Raw genomic sequence first — 16,000 nt, 5'->3', positions numbered from 1 at the left:
GGGGCAGGGGTGCCGCCCGCCCCCTCAGCTGCCCCGGCATTCGCTGTGCCCGCTGCCCAGCAAGCAGCAGGGGCGTGGCGGGCGTGGGGGGAATCTGAGAGGGGTGGGTGGGTCAGGAATGCCTGGCTCCGTTCCAGCCATGCCTGTCCCTGCTGCCTTCCAATAAACCGGGGCGGCGGCTGACAGGGCGGGGCAGGGGAGGCCACTGTGTGTTACCCCGGCAACCTGACGACCAAGGCACGCCCGGAAGCCGAGGCTAACTAATCACAAGAGTGGTAATTCTTAGAGCTTCCATGAATTAAGCCCTTACCATGTGCCTGGCAATATGCTAAAGTGTCGCTCCAAGTCAAAACCAAATTTCCTCAGGGCCTTGTGCCCTCTGGATGTCTCTTGCCCTCCTCACCTACTTAGGTAGCACCCAAATATCAGCTGCTCAAGACGCCATCTCTGATTGCCCTCCTTAGAACTGCACCCCTGCCCCGCCATGCACCACGCCTTATTTTTCCACTTCTCTCCACACTGTACTTTCTACTCTGTTTGTCCTGTTGAGCGCCTTTCCCGCTCTCTGAATAAACCCTGTGAAGGCAGGGGATTTGTCTGTTTTCTTCACTGCTGTCTCCCCACCTCATACAGTAGTGCCTGGCACATAGTAGGTGCTCAATAAATATTTATTAGAAAAAGGTGCTTTACAACCTTCCAAAGCAGATTCCTTTTTGGAGCTGAGGAAACCAAAGGCCCCAGGAGATGAGGTAGGTTACCCGAGGTTGTGCCCAGATGGTAAGCAGCAGAGATGAGACAATCGAGGGACACCATGTGACATCTCATTTAACCCTGGCAGCAGCCCTGAGTGTCGTTCGGATTATTCATTTTACAGAGGGGGAAACTGAAGCCGGAGAGCGGCCGAGGTGGGAGCTGAAGTCGGTGGTGTCTGTCCTGGCCAGGCCACAGGGCCACAGTTTCCTAGAAGGTGGGCTCTGTGCCAGGGGCAGGATGTGAGATAATCTTAGGTGATACATGAGCAAGGTTTTAATATACTAAATGGCACTGAATCCCACAGAGAAAAAGGCTATTTCCTTTTCAATTCTCTTTCAGTCCTGCTTGCACTGAGGAAAGGGTCCCTTTTCTGCACTTAGCGAGGCTGAGTCTTTAGTAACTTTCATTCTTTCTTTTAACCAGAGAAAGAAGGCCTAGAACTTGAAGACATTGTTTTGTTGTCATCGTTATCTTTACTTTGTAGTTATGGCAAACGATGCTGGTTTTCCATTTATAAAATTGCCAATGTTTTTTATTTAAAATAAATTTCTTGCTGCTGGGCACGGTGGCTCACGCCTGTAATCCTGGCACTCTGGGAGGCTGAGGCGGGAGGATCCCTTGAGCTCGGGAGTTCCAGACCAGCGTGAGCAAGAGCGAGACCCATCTCTACTAAAATAGAAAAAATGTAGCTGGGCGTGGTAGCACACACCTGTAGTCCCAGTTGCTTGGGAGGCTGAGGCAGGAGGATCGCTTGAGCCCTGGAGTTAGAGGTTGCTGTGAGCTAGGCTGATGCCATGGCACTCTAACCAGGGTGACAGAGCAAGATTCTGCCAACACACCTGGCTAATTTTTCTATTTTTGGTAGAGACGGGGTCTTGCTTTTTTTTTTTTTTTTTGAGATAGAGTTTCATTCTGATGCCCGGCCTATAGTGCCATGGCATCCTAGCTCACAGCAACCTCAAACTCCTGGGCTCAAGCGATCCTCCTGCCTCAGCCTCCTGAGTAGCTGGGACTACAGGCATGTGCCACCATGCCCAGCTAATTTTTTTGTATATGTATTTTTAGCTGTCCGGCTAATTTCTTTCTATTTTTAGTAGAGACGGGGTCTCACTCTTGCTCAGGGTAGTCTCGAACTCCTGAGCTCAAGCGATCCTCCCACCTCCGCCTCCCAGAGTGCTGGGATTACAGGCATGAGCCACAGCGCCTGGCCTGGGGTCTTGCTCTTGCTCAGGCTGGTGTCAAACTCCTGGCCTCAAGAGATCCTCCTGCCTTGGCCTCCCAAAATGCTGAGATTACAGGCATTGAACCATTGGCAAGGTCTCTTAATTTACTTAATTATTAAATTTAAATCTAGATAGCCACATGTGGCTAGTAGCCACTCTATTGGACAACGTAAGTCTAGAATAGGAAAGAAAGTCACGAGAGTGGTTAAGGGTGGGGCAGAGCCCTCCAGCTTCTGTGCGGAGAATGGATCTGAGAGAGGGAGAGGAGGAGAGGGGAGGCCCCACGTGTCTTGCACGGGCAAGAAGCAGAGACAAGCTGGGAAGATGAGCTGCAGGGGGCAGCGGAGGGGCTGGCCACCCCGTCGCGGGCAGGGCTGCAGATTTCCCCACCCAGGCACCACCAATATTTCAAAGGCATGATCCTTTGTGCCGGGGCTGTCTTGTGCACTGTAGGGTGTTTAGCAACCTCTCTGGCCTCTACTAACTGATGCCAGTATCACCCCCAGCACAGCGGTGACAACCGAAAATGTCTCCGCACATTGCCAAATGTCCCCAGGGAGCAAAACTGCCCCAGGTCGAGAAGCACTCGGCTAAGAGTGACCAACCTCAGACTAGCAGATGGGAAGCCAGGACAGCCCTATTCCTAACGGGGCAAGGGAGGAAATGGCCTTTCGGCCCCCAGGGAGGGCTGGAGCCCTGGAGGAGGGTCCACATGACAGGGTGCAGGACACAGCACTGCCACACAGCCTGGCAGGCAGGGAGTGGGGGAGTGATGTTCCCATTGCCCCTTTTCCTGCCAGCCAAATCCAGATACAAGGGAGCCAGGGCTGCCCCTGGGCGGGGGGCAGGGGGTTCACCAGCACGGTCGCCCATGCCAGTAGGCTGGGGAGGCAGTGGCTGGATTCCTGGCCATTTGGGAGGATTCGCTGGCTGAGCAGACACGGGCAGTGAGGGAGGAAGGAGTCACGGACAAGGCGCTCAGCTTTCCGGCCCAGGCAACTGGGCTGATGATGGTGCCATTTTCTGAAATGAAGGAGACAGGTCGGGGAAGGGCAGTGCCAGGTTCTGAGCACTTTGGACGCTTGGAGGTGCCTGTGGGACACGGAGGTGGAGATGTTCAGCTGCAGCCAGGTTACCCCCAGGCGTGGCTGCCGGAGACGGGTCTGGGCTGCACCCGGGCCGGGGACCGCACTGTGCCAGCTTCCCGCAGCCTCTGCCCTGCCGCCCACCCGCTGGGGCCAGGAGAGGGAAGCTGCCAGCAGCTAGCGAGGAAGGAAGAGGAAGAGTGAAGGAGAAGTGGTGGCCCCACGGGCGCTCACATCCTGAATTTCATCTTCCTCACCTCCTCCTCCTCCTCCTCCCCAGGGGGTTTCCCAGGGAGAGAAGTAAAGGCCCAGGGGGAGGCCTTAGTGGAGGGCACTGAGGGGCAGAGAGCAGGGGGCCCTGCTGTGTCAGCGCCTGGGCACCAGGTGGTGGGGGCCCAGCAGCGACAGAGCTCGGGGACGCAGGACCGGGGCTGCCACCCGTGGAAGTTCCGGGAGAGCACCCTCCACCCTGCGCCGTCCCATGAAGCAAGGAGACCACGGAGGTTTCAACAACAGCATCATCCAGAAAGCTAGAATAATAATAACAATAATAACAATAATAATCATAACAGCCCTTGTCTTAAGAGCCTTCTAGGTTCCTGGAAGTCTGCTGAGCACTTTCTTTCATCTGACTCCAGTCGGGTGGCCAGAGCCACCTGATCTCTCCGAGGTGCAGATCCAGTAACATTTCTCTGTGCCACATGGGAAGGAGGTGATGAGACCCATTTGACAGACCAGGCAACTGGGGCTAAGAACAGTCGGGACCTTGCTGAGATTCGAACTCCGAACCTGTCAATTGCAAGGTTCCCAAGCAGCCCCTCTGGCCCAGCGCAGCACCCGCCTGTCTGGGGCCAATCTCCCCTCCTCCTCTTGTGACCTCCCCTCCTTCCGCCCCCCCTTGCCCTCGCTCTCTGTCTCTAGGAAAATTCATTGGTGGGGGGGAATTAAAAAAAGAAAAAAAAAGATTGTATTCAGTGGACTACACTTTATGACCCATGAAAAACATCTGAAAATGCTGACCTATCTCATGCATTGCTTCCACTAAGGAAAAACTATAAAATTAAATCACTTCACTTTTATATGTCTTTCTCTCTCTTTTCCGTCTAATAATTCAATTGACCCTCCATAAAGGGGAAAAGTTTCCTAATCCCAATCAGCATGTCCCGTTGCTCTTGCTCCTGCTGGCTGGTGTGGGGGGGCAGGTTTATTTTCCAGGGATATTAGCTTGACTCGGAACCACCAGGAAGTAACATAAGGGTTTTGATTTCAAGTGTTTCGGAGATGCTTACAGACACTCCACCTCTCTTTTGGGTGCCCACTTTCCTGGCCTGGGCCAGACCCCGAGATTTCCTGCAGAGACCGTTGCAGGGGCCTCTGCGCTGTGCTCCCTTCCTCCCGCGGACTCCTCCCCTGTCTGTGCCAGAGTGACCTTCCTGCAACAGATCTCGTGCCCCTTCTCTGCTTAAACGCTTCTGTTCCGTTCCCATGACCTACAAGATGAAGGCCAAGTGGCATGTCATCAGAAGCCCTTCAAATCCTGGCCTCAGTTGACCTTGTAGCCCCAGCTCCTGCCGCCAGTCCCCTCTCCCCAGGTGCAGGCCACCCAGCCACCCGGGGCAATCCACCCTTCCTGGGTTATGGCTTCCTGCTGCCCCACCTTTGCCAGCTCGCTTCCCCCTGCCTGGAGTGCCCTTCCTGCTCACCCCATCCCTCCCTAAATCTGGCCGATTTTTGTAAGCATTTTCTCTGCAAAGCCTTCCACAACCCCGGGAGTGTCACCATGAGCTGTTCCCCTGACATTCTGTTCCTTCCTCTAGTAGATCTCATCAGGGGCTGGTTTTTATGGTATCATGCTCCTCTCCCCAGGTAGACCTGAAGCTCATCGAGGCCTCTGCCTTGTTACCTCCAGTGCTGAACTGAAATCGGGACTCAAATCTTTCTCTGAGTCTCATCTTCATGTTCCCAGTAAAGGGAGTTAATGGCTGGTCGCTAAGCTCTGAAAGCCACTCTGTCTCTGCTTTTGCCTACAAGCGATGTGGTCCCTGCAAGATGTCACTTCTTCCAGGAAGCCTTCCAGGTTTGGCATCCCTTCTGCTAGAGTTTCTTTAGCACCTGCATTCATGCACTCATCACCCATCCATGTTCCCAGCAGTCTGAGGACACCTTGAGGGCGAGGGCTGTGGGTCTGGTCCACAGAAGGTACCTGGCAGTAGGTCACAGTCGTAGAGCACTTTCAGCGTGCCACGTGCACTCTGAGTGCTTTATGTGTACTAACTCACGTGAGTATCAACACCAGCCCATGAGGGGGATGCTATTAGCCCCATTTAACGGAGAGGCAAACTGAAGCCAGAGAGGTTCTAAACTTGCCCAAAGCCACACAGCTAGTGGAGGAATGAGGATTAGAATCCAGGTGCTCTGGCTTCAGAGCCCAGCTGTTACCCACTCTCTGGGATCAACTGTGTAACAGTGAGGGGAATTGGGGCCGAAGCTCAAGGAGCCCTGACCCTCCCAGGACTCCAGCTCATCTTCCCCCAGGAGATATAATCCGGCCCCAGCCTGCAGGGAGCTGCCCAAGACCAAGGCCAAGGTCTGTACTAAGAAAACGTTGTTGGTGAATAGCATTTTAATAAAGACTTGTTGTTCTTCTCTGCCCTGAGAACCCACCCCATTTCCTGCTGCCCCGCAGGGAGGTCCTGGGAATGGCTGACATTGCTTTGCTGATGAATGAGCTCCGGAGGAGCTTTGGAAACAAAAGACCTCACAGTGCCAGCCCTGCTGCCAGAGCTCTCCTGACTCGTGGCTTGGGCCCAACATACTGCTCCAAAACTGAAGTATGCGCAGCAACTCCACTTGGAGAAATTTATCCTAAAGACCTATCCAGGTAATTCCTCAAAGCTGTATATACGAAAGAGTTCCTCACAGCATTGTTTATAAGAATAAGCATTAGGCCAGGCATGCTTGTAATCCCAGCACTTTGGGAGGCCCAGGTGGGAGGCTCACTTGAGGCTAGGAGTTCGAGACCAGCCTGAGCAACGTAGTGAGATTCCATCTCTGCAAAACATTTTATAATTAGCCAGACTTGGTGGCACGCACCTGTAGTCTCAGCTACTTGGGAGGCTGAGGCAAGGGGATTGCTTGAGCCTAGGCGTTCATGGATGATGCCACGGCACTCTAGCCCAGACAACAGAGTGAGACTCTGTCTCCAAAAAAAAAAAAAAAAAAAAAAAAAATAAGCACTGGAAAAAACCCAGATCCATCAAAAAGGAAATTGATTTAATAAATGATAGGCATCCAAATAGTGGGAAATTATCCAGCCATTAAAATGCTATTGAGGACCTATATTTACTGATGTGGTCGGCTGACCGTGAACTGCTGCTGGGTCAGAACACAGGTTACTCTTTAGAAAAGGGAGAGTAAGGCAGTTTATTCCTGAAAGATACACAGGAACTGATAACAGCAGTTCCCTTGCGGACAGAAAGAGGGTTGCTGGGGGACAGTAGAGAAAGATGTACTTTTTAATCGTATGTATGGACTTAAATTAATCATAGTCTCTGAGTCATAGTACACTTGTATCATAGGTCTGTTCGTGCCCGGTTTTCAATTTCTTTCATATACTCATTTATTTTTTTAAACTGGACATTATTGATTAGACTTATTTATTTTTAACTCTCCGCCAACCCAAGGAATAGAACATCATGATATATCATCTATGGGACCTTTCTGTATCTCACCCCACTTTCTCCAAGATGTAAACCATCTTCTGATGTTTGTGTTTTTCCTTCCCTTGCTTCTTTTGTATAATTTATCACATATGTACATATGATTTAGATAATATTGTATACTTTTAATTGTTACTAACTTTTATAAAAAGAGTATCGTGCTGTATGGAATCTTTTGGAACCAGTTTTTCTATTCAACACAGTATTATTAAGATTCATGTTCAAGACCACCAGCCTGAGCAACATAGCGAGACCCTGTCTCTACAAAAAAACAGAAAAAATTAGCCGGGCATGGTGGCACACAACTGTAGTCCCAGCTACTCGGGAGGCTGAGGCAGGAGGATTGCTTGAGCCAAGGAGTCCAAGGTTACAGTGAGCTATGGTTGCACCACTGCGCTCCAGCCTGGGCAACACAGCAAGACACTGTCTCAAAAAAAAAAAAAAAAGAAATTCATTCATGCTCTTGCGGGTAGCTGCAATCCATTCATTTTTTTTCATTGCTCTGTATTAATCTGTTATATGAATATGCTGCAGTTTTTAAAATCCATTCTCCTGTCAATAGACATTTGCGTTTTTCCAGATTTTCACTATTATGAATAATGCATCTATGATTATTCTTTTTTTTTCTTTTTGAAACAGGGCTTGCTCTGTCACTCAGGCTAGAGTGCAGTCATAGATCACAGCAACCTCAAACTCCCAGGCTTGGGCAATCCTCCTGCCTCAGCCTCTCAAGTAGCCGGGATTTCAAGTGCATGCCACCACGCCTGGCTAATTTTTGTATTTTTTGTACAGACCGGGTCTCGCTGTTGCTCCCAAGCTGGTCTCAAACTGCCGGCCTCAAGCAATCCTCCCGCCTCGGCCTCCCAGACTGCTAGGATTACAGGCGTGAGCCACCGCGCCCGGCCCTCGTTTAGTCTTTTTAACTGCAGGTCTTGAGCAGTTAGTGAAGCTTCAAATTGATTCGCTGAATTGGGATCAGCTTTTTTTTTAAAAATGAGAGAGTATAGAATAAAGTAAAACGGAAGAAAATAGAAAATATCAGAGTACATCGCACAGAGGAAAGAAGTATTATACATATTGTGAAAATTCAACTTCCGTGTGTCCAGCACAATGCAAAATGTCTTTCTCACTGGGGGTCTTGATTGGAAAAGTTTGCACAACATGGAGCTGTTCTATTTTACAGAGGCTGAGACTGAGGCTCAGAGAGGGGAAGCCAACTGCCTAAGGTCACACAGCCGGCCTAGAGTCCAGTAGTTCCTGGCTCCCCGGGCAGTAGCCATTCAATCATTCATTCAACAGATACTTACCTCAGACTGCTCTGTTCCAGGCCCCATCCTGGGCACCAGGAATACAGTGACAAACAAGACAGACCTGGCCCTGTCTTCTAGGGGCCTCGGTTCCCTGAGAGGGTTTCAAAGCAGCTGACGGGGCACATGACAGCCACCATTTACAGATGTAGCCTGTTTTATACCAGACACTGGTCCGAACATGTACTAGCTCAGTTGATTCCTAAATGGGAGGTTCAGTAGTAACACCACCAACCCATTTAACAGATGGAGAAACAGAGGCACAGAGTCACTAATGTGCACATAGCTAGTAAGTGACAGAGCTGGGGTTTGAACCCAAGCAGCCTGGCTCCAGGGTCTGTGTTCTCCAGCACTACCCAATCCTGCCTTTTGGGTGGTTTTTCAGGATAAGCCACAGCCTGGCAGCAGCTCTCGCCGAGGAGCCAGTGGGGGGAAAAGAGAGGCTCACAAGTGGCGAGAATTTGCAAACTTAGCCCCAGCGTCTCTCCAAGTCAGGCTATTTTGGGCTCTTGGCTTTTTCAATTTTATTTTTATTCTTTTTCAGATGTTTAGGTCACACCGCGCCTAAGTTCTGTCTGCTAGGAGGAATGTCTGCAGGAAAACTAGCCTCCAAACCAGCCCCAGCAGGCACAGGCCAAAAGTAGCATTTAGAAGAAGGGAAGTGGCTTCTGGGGCTCCAAGCTGGACTGGGGCTTGCTGGCTGCCTCTGGAAAGGTGGGGGCTCTGCAGATGGCCGGGGGTTTGTGCCGCCAGGGGGCAGGCAGCAGACAGGCCATGCCTGCCACCATTTGGAACTTAGAGAGGATTCTCCGCCAGGTGAGCAGCCTCCTCCTAATGCCTGGAAATCATGCTGTGACTTGAATATTAGTTGTTCTGTACCCAGTATCTGTTCTCTCTTCTCTAGGTGACAGCACTATCATTTTCCTTTAGGAGGCCACATCTCCCCTACTCTTAGTCCATGTGGTCCTGGGAGGTGACTCCTCTGGCCTCACTCCAGGGCCAGGCTCATGACGTCTTAGCGAATCAGAGCCATCTAGCTATCTCTGGACATGGGGGATGGTTCAGAGGTGCGCATAGGCCAAGTCCAGCCATAAACGTGAAACTTGAGACTTTGGCTGCACCTGTTGGGAAAGTGTAGTTCTATACGGCTGGGATTGCTAAACTGGTAAGTTGGGAGCCTGTATCTACTTTGATAAAAGAACCTAAGAATGAAGTCAATTTGGACAGAGCAAGACAGATCCCCCATGACATAATTTGACCACCTGGAGCCATCCATGCCTGAAGTCCATCTATCCTGGACTTTTTAATACATGAGCCATCAAATTCAAATTCCCTTTTTTTTTTTGCTAAGGCACCATGATCCTCTTGCCTCAGCCTCCCAAGTTGCTGGGATTACAGGGATGAGCCACCACACCTGGCCCATGGCGCCTGTTTCTGGCATTTACAACCCAAAGTGACAAATACAAATGCCAAGACACAGCATGGTGGAGGGGAAAGAGCAGTTGACGAGGAGTCTCAAGACTTGGAATTGAGTCAGGATTTCACTACTACTACCTTCTAGACCTCAGTGAAACTGCATGGGTGTCGCTGCCTGTAACAGGGCTGTGCGAAATCAGTGGAGCGTGGATGGAAAAGTGCTGTGTCATCTGTAAAGTGCTTTACAAACTCCAAGGCTCCATAAGCAAGCAGGCAGCTTCTGCTGCATCCAATATGTAGTGGAACAGGTGGTCTAGAAGTGAGTAGTTCCATTTATGCCATGTCTGACTTGCTGTGTGGTACCTGACAGGTGTTTTAACCTCTCTGAGCCTAGGTTCTTACCTCTGAAAAAAAAATGGATCCCTTGATGTCCCCTGGGGGGAGTTGTGAACTGGATTTGGTGACTCCCCTGGTTAAAATCCTGCAGTGGCTCCCTATTGCTCCCAGGACACCGCGCAAGCTGCTGACCACGATTAACCCAGCCCTCGCCCCTACCCCAACCTGGTCCTAATCTGCCTTTTGGGTCTGATCTCCTGCCTCTGACTTCTCCGGCTAGCCTGAGCCCTTCTTGCCTCTGGGCTTTTGTCCAGGTGGTGTCCACTGCTGGTAACACTCTAGCTAGCTTGACTTAAATGTCACTTCTCCCGGGAAGTCTTCCCTGAGCTCCTGGTGCCTCTCCACTACCTAGCCTGGTTAATCACAAATCACTCATCACCAGGGCTGGTCCCCAACCAGAACCACTGATAAGCCTATTTTTTTTTTTTTTTTTTTGAGACAGAGTCTCACTCTCTTGTCTGGGCTAGAGTGCCGTGGTGTCAGCCTAGCTCACAGCAACCTCAAACTCCTGGGCTCAAGTGATCCTCCTGTCTCAGCCTCCCGGGTAGCTGGGACTACAGGCACGCGCCACGGTGCCCGGCTAATTTTTTCTATTTTTAGTTGTTAGGCTAATTTCTTTCTATTTATAGTAGAGATGGGGTCTCACTCTTGCTCAGGCTGGACTCGAACTCCTGAGCTCAAACGATCCACCCGCCTCGGCCTCCCAGAGTGCTAGGATTACAGGCGTGAGCCACCGCGCCCGGCCTGATACGCCTATTCTAGTTGCTAAAATACTGTATTGAAATGTTTCCAAATCAGTTGATAAATAGCTGCTTCCCAGAGTCCTTCAAGGTCTCCCAGGAGGCCCCCACTTCCCCATTATCCAGAACAAAAAGGCAAAGCCGGCACAGCAGGGGGCCTGGGCCCTGTTCTGTCGTGAATGGCTGGTGTTCCTTCTGATCAGCCTGGGGCCCGGGCTCCACCAGTTGTTAGATATTGTAGCTATCACCCTTGCCTATTGCCCTGGATTGTAAATTGTTGGTTCATGGATTCCCGGTTCCCTTGTCTGTTTATTCCAGTAGAGCAAAAGCTCCTGGAGGGTAGGGGACGATCTCCCTTCCCAGCAAAGCACCGGTACCAGTACATGGCAGGTGCAAATGAGGGTTCACTGGAGGAATCAGGAGTGAGTGAAGAAATGAGTCAATCTGGAAAACTATGGGCCCCTCATCCTGAATCTGGACTCTGGAATTTTCTAGGCCTGCACTGGAAACCTTGCCCTTTGCCCAGGTTTTATGGCTGTGGAGGTCTCCACCCTGGTGGGAAGATCCTGCCACCTGCCAGTCTGGTTCCAGCCTGGAGAGCTCCACCCTCCTCTCCTACAAAACCTGGAAGACCAAGACACGGCCCTTCCACATACACACGAGCAGGTAAGTACACACGTGTACACACACACACACACACACACACACGCGTGCACGTTTGCAGGAGTGGGCAATCAGTGCTCACGCACTAGTAAGGGGGCTGACTCATCCTGGTTTACCTGGGATTTTCCTGGGTTTAGCACTGAAAGTTCTATATCCCAGGGGCCCTCGGGCTAGGGCACATGGGAACGGTTTGTCGCCCTAGCACTGGGTTGGCTGGGTCATTCTTTGTGCACGGTGGAGGGGATGGTGACCTTCAGAATAGATTTCTGCATTGCTGGTGCCTAACACAGTGCCTGGTCCATGATGGGCTCGTCACAGCTCTGCCACTTACTCACCACTAAAAATCATGTCACCTCTGAGTTTCCTCAAGTGGGAAGAGGATAGTATCTTCTGCATAGAGATGTCTGAGTTCATACAAGTAAAGGTGCCTGGAACATAGTGCTTGGACATACAAATGAGAACCGTTATTATTTTTATTGTTGTTATTACAATATGAACATGGAAGAAAAGTTTCTAGATTATTCAGCCTGTGAAACAAATAAAAAATAATGGGAGATACAGGGCTACAAAAGTCACCTGTCTGGCCGGGCGCGGTGGCTCACGCCTGTAATCCTAGCTCTCTGGGAGGCCGAGGCGGGCGGATTGTTGGAGCTCAGGGGTTTGAGACCAGCCTGAGCAAGAGCGAGACCCCGTCTCTACTAAAATTAGAAAGAAATTAATCGGACAACTAAAAATATATAGAAAAAATTAGCTGGGCATGGTGGCGCATGCCTGTAGTCCCAGCTACTCGGGAGGCTGAGGCAGGAGGATCGCTTGAGCCCAGGAGTTTGAGGTTGCTGTGAGCTAGGCTGATGCCACGGCACTCTAGCCCAGGCAACAGAGCAAGACTCTGTCTCCACAAAAAGCAACAAATAAATGGGTGAATGGTTCTTTGTCTGCATCCCTCACTACCTTAAGAGCTTCTTAAGGGCAGGGACCATATTTTGTTTATTTCTGTGTCCCCAGTGTTGGAGCAGAATGGCTGGCACATGGGATGCTTAATAAAAGCTTGTTGTTTGTCCTAATGAGATAATGGAGCTGAACAGCCATCAGCATGGTGCTGAAACCACAGGGTGCAGGGCTGATGGAGAACGTGATAATGGAGGGATCTGCTGACACCAGCTGAATCTTAGCATCGTAAAAGTCAGTCAACCAATTTCTTGCTTCCTGATATTGATGCTATGGGAAGCACCAGCACCACTTATTAACTATTTTTGCCTAAAAAAATTGAATCTGAATCAAATCAAGCCTCTATGTCTGAGTACTAGTGTATGTGACATATGGGATAGAAGAACACGTTTAATGACACCTCGAGGATGCATTCCACCAAATACAAAATGTAGGACATCCTACGGGACAAATGACCTAGTGTCTCAAAAAAAAAAAAAGAAACTCTGTAAGTCTGGAATTATATCAAAATAGAAACAAACAAAGAAGGATATGGCCAGGCGCCGTGGCTCACGCCTGTAATCCTAGCACTCTGGGAGGATTGCTTGAGCCCAGGAGTTTGAGATCAGCCTGAGCAAGGGTGAGACCCCGTCTCTACTAAAAATAGAAAAATTAGCCAGGCATCATGGAGTATGCCTGCAGTCCCAGTGACTTGGGAGGCTGACCCAAAAAGATCGCTTGATTCCAGGAGTTTGAGGTTGCAGTGAGCTATGATGACACCACTGCACTCTATCCGGGGTGACAGAGTGAGACTCTGTTTCAAAAAAAAAAGGCCTTAAAAAAAATATGACCTAGCCATTCAATGATATTGAGAAAATATTGTGAATTTTATTAGATGCTTTACCAATGGTATGAGGGTCATGTTTACCAAAATGTCTTCCTCAAAATGCAGGCTGCAATATTTACAGGGGAAATGACATGTTATCTAGGATTGGCTTTAAAACATTCTGCATAAACAAAAATAAAAATGCCAGGGTAGAAAGATGAAACAAGATTTGGTACAAAGTTTACAAGTTACAAAATTATAAAAATTACAGAAAACAATTGTTGGCACCGGGTGATAGATTCATCGGGTTTCATTGTGCTATACATAGTGTACGTTACACTACTGTCTTTACTTTGTGTTTGAAATAAAACTGCTCTTTGCAGATGGGAGTGGCTGAGACGCAAAGGGTGGCACCCCTATCAGTCAGTCACCACCATTTAAACCAGAGGCTGAGCCGCCCGATCCAGTTCCCGCCCCTGCACGCTGGCAGGCCGCCCAGCCGAGCAGAGGTGTGGGAGCCCCCAGGAGCAGCAGGAATGGAGCCTCCTCTTCACACACACCCCGGAGCCTGATCTGGCTGCAGCCCCAGAAATTCCAATTTCCCCGGGGATTCCTTCCCCAGAGGCCTGGGAGTTGGGCTCTTCTCAGCAGAGTCCTGGGGAGGGGCACCCTCTCAGTCTGAGAATTCTTATTACCTCCCCCTTGCCAGGAGATAAAAGGGGCAATCTTTTTTTTTTTTTTTTTGAGATAGAGTCTTGCTCCACCCAGGCTAGAGTGCAGTGACATCATCGTAGCTCACTGCAACCTCCAACTCCTGGGCTCAAGCCATCCTCCTGCCTCAGCCTCCCAGGTAGCTGGGACTGCAGGCGTGTGCCACCACGCCTGGCCAAGAAAGGGATAATCTTTAGCCTCCCAGCAGACCAGTTGCCAGGACACCCAGGAAGTGAAAGTCCACTAGAGACACACCTGCAACGAGGAATGCCCAATTTGCACCAGGCGGCAGGGTGTGTTGTCTACCTGCAGAGATCTCAAGGGCGCGGCAAGGCCTCTGGCCAACGTTTCCTTCCCCTGTTGCCTGAAATTCCACTTTTAGCACTGGACTGGCCCTCAGAGAGATCTCAACTCTTGGATTTTGATTTTCCCTCTCCGCAGCTGAAAAGCTAAGGAAAGCAATGGGCCTTGTCACCGGCACCAACAGGTTTGTGTCCAATCTCAGGGTGTTCATAGACACTCCCTCTGCCCTCCTCCCTCGCCTGTTCCCCAAGAAGCCCATCCTCAGACACCAAGTTAAGAGCCCTGGACCAAGTTCACTAACTCCAAAGCTGTCATTCCTTTGAAAGAAGCAGGGTCAATCCCCTCAGCCCTCTTTAAAATGCAAATGACCCTGGGAGGATGGAAAAGATGGGGGTGGGGAAAGGAGCCCTGGGGGTGGGCAGGCTCCGAGGGGCTCACAATTTTGCCTAGAACCAGGAAGACAATGTATTGGGCCAAGAATGCTAATTGCTAACTTCTGTAGAGTCTTTACAAGAACCTTGTGAATTAAGTGCTGTCAAGATCCCCATTTTACTGATGAGAAAACCGAGGCGGGGGAAGATAAAGTGACTTAAGCAACCCAACTCGGCCATCTGCAGCTTAGCTCAACATCAACACCACAGGCTCGCCCACACTGGCTCACTTCATCCTCACAGCCAGGTGTCCCTGTTCGATGGAAGAGGTAACTGAGGCCATCACTGTGTTGCCCACAGTCACACAGGGCTTCACCTCCACCGGGAGCCCCTTGTGTCCCCCCACCAAGTGGTGGTAGTGGTGGTGGTGGTGGTGGTGTCGTCCCTTCCTGACCCTCCCTGGAGCCTGGAGAAGGACTTGCCCAGAAGTCTGAAGAGCTCATCAGGCCTGACCTGGCTTCGGTGCCCCTAATTGTTTTCTAAAATCCTTTTTATTGAATTATCAGAGTGTAATGGAAGAGTCGATGAGAGTCGCTGTGGAGTTACAAGGCCAGGGCTTGCTGGGTAGAAGAAAGTAAAGCCCGAAAGGCTCCCTGGGCCCAGTGATGGTATAAAATATGTATTTTTGTTCCTTCTTGATGTACTTAAAAAAAATTTTTTTTTTTACATAACTGGGAGGAAAAAAGTAAACGGACAGTTCTGCCCCATGGGGGAAACGCCTCTTTCTGTATTTCCATTATCTTGTTTAATGCACAGTCTGGAGCCTTGGTGGGAAAGGAAATGCCAGAGCCTTTTCCCTCTGAGCCTCCCGGTGGGTTAAGAGACAGAAGGAGCCAAGAAGCAGAAATCCAAAAGGCCTGGGTGTGTGCTTGGAAATCCATTAAAACTGAGGGCACAGGTTGGAGGGGGATGGCCAGGCTAACGGGAAACAGCGCCTCATTTGGAGGCAATCTCTCTCCTCTGCGGTTGAGCATGTACCCTCAATGGGCTCACATTCACCTTTAGCTCCGGGTGAAATATTCCAAACTTGACCTTCCCCACAGGGAAGGGAAATAGGAGGTTGGCATTTCCAAAGAACAACTTCCGTTGCAAATGTTTATTGAGCAGTTGCTACTACTACAGGCCAAGAACTCTGCTTAGCGATTGTTTTTGCATTAGCTTCTGTCAACTCATTTATACAGACGAGAGCGCTGACTTGCCCAAGGTCACATAGCTAGTGAGTGGCTGACTCCACATTCTGTTCTGTATTTCTGATCACACTTGGAGGGTGATGGGAAAGAAGGTGTCCTTGTCAGGGTAGCCAAACTGCACTGATGTGGCTGGCCCCAGGCAGTCAGACAGGGAAGTTATCTGAACTAATATTTGCCTGTCTATTCTGTTTGGTTTTTTTTAAATGGGGGACAGCAGGCGTTGGGGGCCACTTGCCCAGGACCCTCGATTCTCAGTCCCTGTCATTCTATTTTGTTTTGTTTTTTTTTTTGGCATTAAATTTTTTTTTTT

The sequence above is a fragment of the Propithecus coquereli genome, unplaced genomic scaffold (assembly GCF_000956105.1).
Source record: "Propithecus coquereli isolate 6110/MARCELLA unplaced genomic scaffold, Pcoq_1.0 Scaffold67, whole genome shotgun sequence".
Lineage (NCBI taxonomy): Eukaryota > Metazoa > Chordata > Mammalia > Primates > Indriidae > Propithecus > Propithecus coquereli.
Note: the sequence above shows the minus strand (reverse complement) of the source record.